The sequence below is a fragment of the Stegostoma tigrinum genome, chromosome 2 (assembly GCF_030684315.1).
Source record: "Stegostoma tigrinum isolate sSteTig4 chromosome 2, sSteTig4.hap1, whole genome shotgun sequence".
Taxonomy (NCBI): Eukaryota; Metazoa; Chordata; class Chondrichthyes; order Orectolobiformes; family Stegostomatidae; genus Stegostoma; species Stegostoma tigrinum.
In genome coordinates, this window is record NC_081355.1 from 147,154,951 (window position 1) to 147,161,264 (window position 6,314).

Sequence of the window (6,314 nt, forward strand, 5' to 3'; positions counted from 1 at the left end):
GCATGACGGGGCATAGCTTTAAATTGAGGGGTGAAATATTTCGGACAGATGTCAGAGGTGGTTTCTTTACTCAGAGTAGTAAGGGAATGGAACGCTTTGCCTGCAACGGTAGTAGATTCGCCAACTTTAAGTACATTTAAGTCATCATTGGACAAGCATATGGACGTACGTGGAATAGTGTAGGTTAGATGGGCTTCAGATCGGTATGACAGTTCGGCAGAACGTCGAGGGCCGAAGGGCCTGTACTGTGCTGTAATGTTCTATGTTCTATGTTTTGTGCTCCTGAGATGCTGCTTGGCCTGCTGTGTTCATCCAGCTTCACACTTTGTTACCTTGGATTCTCCAGCATCTGCAGTTCCCATTATCTCTGAGTATATTAATCATGGGTGCTGTAGTGCAGATTGTAAATTGGAATAATCATATTGTCAAGGAGGCCATGAGGAATAGTTCATAGAGTCTATTTGGGACATTTCCTAGAACAATATCTTGTGGATCCAACCAGGGATCAGGCTATTTTGGATCTGGTGATGTGTAATGAGGCAACTTTAATAAATTATGTCAGAGTAAAAGATGCCCTGAGAAACAGAAACTATAACATGGTAGAATTTAGCATTCAGTTTGAGAGGGTGGAACTTGGTCAGAAACAACTGTGCTAAACTTAAATAAGGGTAATTAGAAAGGAATAAGGGTAGATCTGTCTGAAGTGTGGAGGGAATGAATTTAGCAACGAAAATAGTTGAGGATCAATGACAGTTGTTTAAGAAAATAGTTCATTGCTCACAGCAAAGATATATTCCACTGAGGTAAAAAGATTCTAACAAGGGGATAAACCAACCATTGTTAACTAGGGAAGTTAAGGATAGCATCAGATTGAACGAAAAAACGTACAGTGTGGCAAAGATTAGTGATAAGCCAGAGGATTATGAAAGTTTCAAAAAATCAGCAAAAAAAAGAGAGACTTTGATAATCTTCCAAGTAATAACAAGATGTACAACAAGAACTTCTTTAAATATATGAAAGAGAGAATCCAAAGTGGACATCAATCCATTAAAAAATAAGGTGGAGAAATAATAATGGAAACCCAGGAAATGGCAGAGAAGTTGATGGATACTTTGCATCAGTCTTCACAGTAACAGATAATAATAGCCTACCAAAATTACTAAATATTTAAGAAGAAAAAGGGCAGAAAATAGATGCAATAATGATCACTGCAGAAAAAGTGCTAGGGAAAAATACTGGACTTAAAGAAGTTTAGATCTCTTCGATCTCATGAGATGTATATTTGGATATTAATGGAAGTAACTACAGAGATAATTGATGCACTGGTAATATTTTTCCAGGAATCCTGAGAGTTTAGAACTCAGTTGGTTGGAAAACTGCAAATGTGACACCTTTATTTGAAAAGGGAAGGAGATAAAGGGCAGTTAGCTTAATGTGTGCTTTGTTTTGTAATTCATTCACAGGTTGAGGGTGTCACTGGCTAGGCCAGCTTTTATTACCCATGCCAAATTGCCCAGTGGGCAGTTTTAGGAATCAACCAAATTGGCAGTAGGTCTGGAGTCACATGTAGGCCAGACCAGGTAAGGATGGCATTTTCCTTCTCTAAAGGATGTTGGAAAATAATGGGAAAATATTAGAGTGTTTTACAGAAGATGTAATAGGGAGTGTTTAGAAATGCATGATATGATCAAGCATAGTCAGCATGACTTCATGAAGGAGAAACTATGCCTGACAAATTTACTAAAATTCTTTGAGGGGTAACAAGCAGGATAAATGAAGGGGACGCGGTGCCCCTAAAATTTTTGGATTTTCAGAAGGTATTTGATAAGAGACTACACATTAATAATGTAAGAGTGCCCAGTGCTGGAGGTAGATCATTAGCACAGATAAAGGATTGGCTAGGTAATACAAAACAGAGGGTTAGGAAACGATCTCTAGTTAGGAAAAGGGGCATTTTCAGGCTGGCAACAGTGGTGTCCACAAGACATCAGTGCTGGGGCCAGAGCTGTTTACAGTATATAAAAATGACCTGGATAAAGAAAAGGAATGTATTATAGCTACGTTTGTGGATGACATCAAGAATCTGCAGAGGGATATGGGGAGTTAAGTGAGTGGACAAGAACTTGACAGATGAAATATTACGTGGGGAAATATGAGGTTATATACTTCGGTAGGAAAAATAGAGCAGCTGAATATTTTTTAACTGAAGAAAGACTGCAGAAAGATACAGAGCAGAGGAATTTAGGAGTCCTCATGCATAAATCACAAAAAGCTAGCATCTAAGTTCACCGGATAATAGGGAAGGTAAATAGTATGTTAGCCTTTATTTCAAAGGGAATAAGTAGGGAGATTTCGCTAAAGCTATACAGGCACTAGTCAGACCACATCTGGATTATTGTGAGCAGTTTTGGACTCTTTATCTAAAAAAAATATACTGGCATTGGTGGTAATCCAAAGAGGTTTACAAGGCTGATACCAGGAATGGAAGAACTGTCTTATGAGGAGAGATTGGGTTAGTTGGATTTCTGAGGAAGGGTCACTCAACCAGAAACGTTAACTGATTTCTGCCCACAGATGCTGCCAGACCTGCTGAGCTTTTCCAGCAATTTCTGTTTTTGTTGTTGAGTAAACAGTGCTTTTTGGAATCTGGAAGAATTATAGGCGACCTTGTTGAAACATACAAGATACTTAGAGGACTTGACGAAAGGATTCTTGAGAGAGTAGATATGGAAAGTTATTTCCCCTTGTGGGAGAGTCCAGAATCAGAGGGCATAATTTCAAAATAAGTAGTTGCAGATTTAAGATACAGCTGATGAGGACTTTCTTCTCCCACAAAGTTGTGAATCTGTGGAATTCTTTACCACTGAAGGCTGTTGACGTTGGGTCTTTAGATATATTCAAGACTGAAATAGATTATCCGTAAAAGAATCAAGGGTTTGTGGGGAAAAAGCAGGAATTTGGATTTGAAGTTTGTCAGATCAGCCATGATCTCATTGAATGACAGAGCAGACCTGATGGACTGAATGGCTGACTTCTGTGAATTGTTCATTATGGTTTCATTATGGTCTCATAACAAGATCAAGGAGCAAAAGGCTGGTGCAAGTTTGTGTGTTTGTATGTCCCTCACTATCAAGCAACATGACTAATTTTCGTACCATCCGAAAATTTCTAAATAATGCTTCTATATTTTATTTTAATTCATTAATATATTCCACAAACAAACAACCAAAAACTGAACCCTGTAGAACTCCACTGGATACAGCATCTCTGTAACATTGAAACAATTTTGAATTAACCTGTCATTTTCTGCCAGATTCCATTAACTTCTAATATATTGATCAGTTTGCTGTATGGAACCATATCAGAAACCTTGCTAAAATTCACACAGACTCCATCAAATATGCCATCCTCATCGACTCCCTTTCATTGAACAAGTCCATGCTGAACTCTGATGAAGAGTCACTGTACTCAAAATATTAACTTTGCTTTCTTTCCTAATTGCTGCCAGACCTACTGACTTTAGCCAGCAATTTCTATTTTTGTTTCATGCTGATTACACTGGTTATGATCACTGGTCTAAAACCAATCTAACCTGGGCTTCATAGGCAGATAGACAAAATCAGCAGCACAGAAATGACCATTAAAGCCAACAGTTGTATGCCATTATTTTTACTCCATCTAAGTCTCCTCCCACCTCTCTTCATCAAACACTGTCAGCATATCCTCCAATTCTATATCCTTGTGGTTTATCTACCTTTCCTGCACCTGTAGAATGTTCTACATTCTTACCAATTTTGTGTCAAATAAGTTTCTCATTTATTTATTAGCGGTTCCATTATATTTATGATCTCTAGCTTTTCACTCTCACAAATAGAAAACGTTTCGTCAATGTCCATTGTTGCCATGCCACCTCTTTAATAGACCCAAACAGTTTAATCCAACTCTCCTACTTTCCCAAAACCCTGCAAGTTTTCTATCCACATCCCCATAGAATTGTGGAATAGTATGAGCAAAAACTAAGACAATGTGGGAATTTTTGAATGAATGGTTTATTGAAATGATTCTTGAATAGACTTGACTTGTTAACCTTTGTCAGACCCTGCAGTATAGCATGTAATTGTGGGCACCTAACCTCAGGGAAGGAAGTAGTGACTTTTTTTCCCAAAATGATGCTTGGCTCAAAGGGTTAAAACGAGTCAGTGGTCAAGACTTGAAGTGGGAACATAAGCTGATGTTTTTGAATCCTGGGTTTGGAGGCAGCAATGGCTTTAATAAACTTGGACTGAGATACAACAACCATGCTTCTGCTCTAACAGACCCCTACTCTCACAGCTCCATTACTCTATTTCTAATTGAGGGGTCATGTCAATTTTCAATTTGCGAAGCTCTCAGTTAAATTATTAGGACAGGTTGTGTAAACATGTATGAATTTGTTTGTGATTAGAGGCCTAGAATATGATCTAACAGCAGTGTTTAGAAATGATAAAGAATTTCTTCTGATGGGGACACAACGAAACAAATAGGCAGAGTTCTAAAATTGGAGCTGGGCCATTTAAGACTGAAATCAAGAAACATTTTTTTACAAGTAGTTGATGGAATGTGAAATTCACATTTCCAAAACTGATCTGTGCAATCAGTTGGAGAATCAAATTATTTGCTAGGAAAATGGTTTAATGGATATGGATCAAAGGCAGGTAAGTAGTGTTGAAGTACGGTTAACCATGATCCAGCAGTACAGCACTAGAACAGGTTCAAGGGGATGAACTGGGCACCAACAGAAACCAAGCCATGATTTTGCTGATAGTATAGAATAAATAAAGTTATTTATAATATACATAAAGTCAATAACAAAGGGCAAATTATAATCTTAAAGCAGAGAGCTGACATACATGTTAGACTGAATGTGCACTTACCGAGAGAAACAGAACTGAAAATCACCTTAATAAAGCTTAGAAGTTAGAGTTCTGCTGATTCAATGATGAAGTAAAACATAACATGATTGAAAAGACAGCTGAATCATTTCCTTGTACTTAAATTACTGAGAAAAAAAATCCACATTATCTTGAGGCCAGGCCCCAAAAAGAAGCAAATAGAAAAAAGATTTTTTTTGTTTTGAAGAGGGGTCCCAACCCAAAACGTCAGCTTTCCTGCTCCTCTGATGTTGCCTGGCCTGCTGTGTTCCTCCAGTTCCACACTCTGTTATCTTGGACTCCAGTATCAGCAGTTCTTACCTTCTCCAGCATCCTGGATGTGTAATGTGCAAATATCAGAGATTGGTTCTGAGAAGTTTACTCACACTCATGGGACAGCTCTAAACAAGACAGAAGAGGTTATATTGTGATTCAAGCTGATTCAATTGATTCTTGTTGAGCTGTTTGTTGAACCTTGGCAAGTGGCTAATGTCTTTGCTATTCTTCAGGAAGTGTTACAAAGGAAATTGATGGACCTCAGGCCAAAAGGTCTCTGGGTCCAGATAAACCTCATCCTAGTATCTTAAAAAAGTCACTAATGAGTTAGTGGATGCTTTGGTGTTAATTTTTCAAAATTGCCTGGAGTCAGGGTAAGTTCCATTGGCCTGGAAAGTAGCAAATATAACCCCTGTATTCAAGTAGGGAGAAAGGCAGATTGCCAGATAGTTGTTGTGTAAAGGTATTAACATTGGTTGTTAAAGACATTATCATTAAACTCTTAAAACTCAAAGTACTAGGGAAGAGTCAGCATTATTTTGTCAAAAGGAAATCATTATTGAGAAATTTAATAGAGTTCTTTCAAGGGTAAAATGTGCTATGGATAATTTCATAAAATCTCTACTGTGCAGATAAAGGCCGTTCAGCCCTTCGGGTCTCTGAAGAGCATCCCACATCCCACCCTATCCCCATAACCTCACATATACCATAGCCAACCCACCTATAAAGTGGAGCCTATAGACATATTATATTTGGATTTCCAGAAGGCATTCGTTAGGTGGCCTATTAAAGGTAATTGCAGAGAATAACGGCTCATTATGTAGAAGATATTGTTAGTATAGATAGAAGATTGGGTGACCGGTAGAAATCAGAAAGTATGCATAAATAATTCTTTATCTGATTGGCAGGATATGATGAATGGAACCCGACAGGGATCTGTGCTGGAGCGTTTACCTTGTACAATTTACACCAAGGAGTTAGATGAGGAAAGCAATGTTGTCAAGAAGACATGAGAAAATTGCAGATAGGAAAAGTGAAAAAGCTGAGAATTACTTAAGTGGAGAATGTTTGCATATACCTGATCTGCACAAGGATTTTTGTGTTTGAGTGTATGATTCACAAAACGTT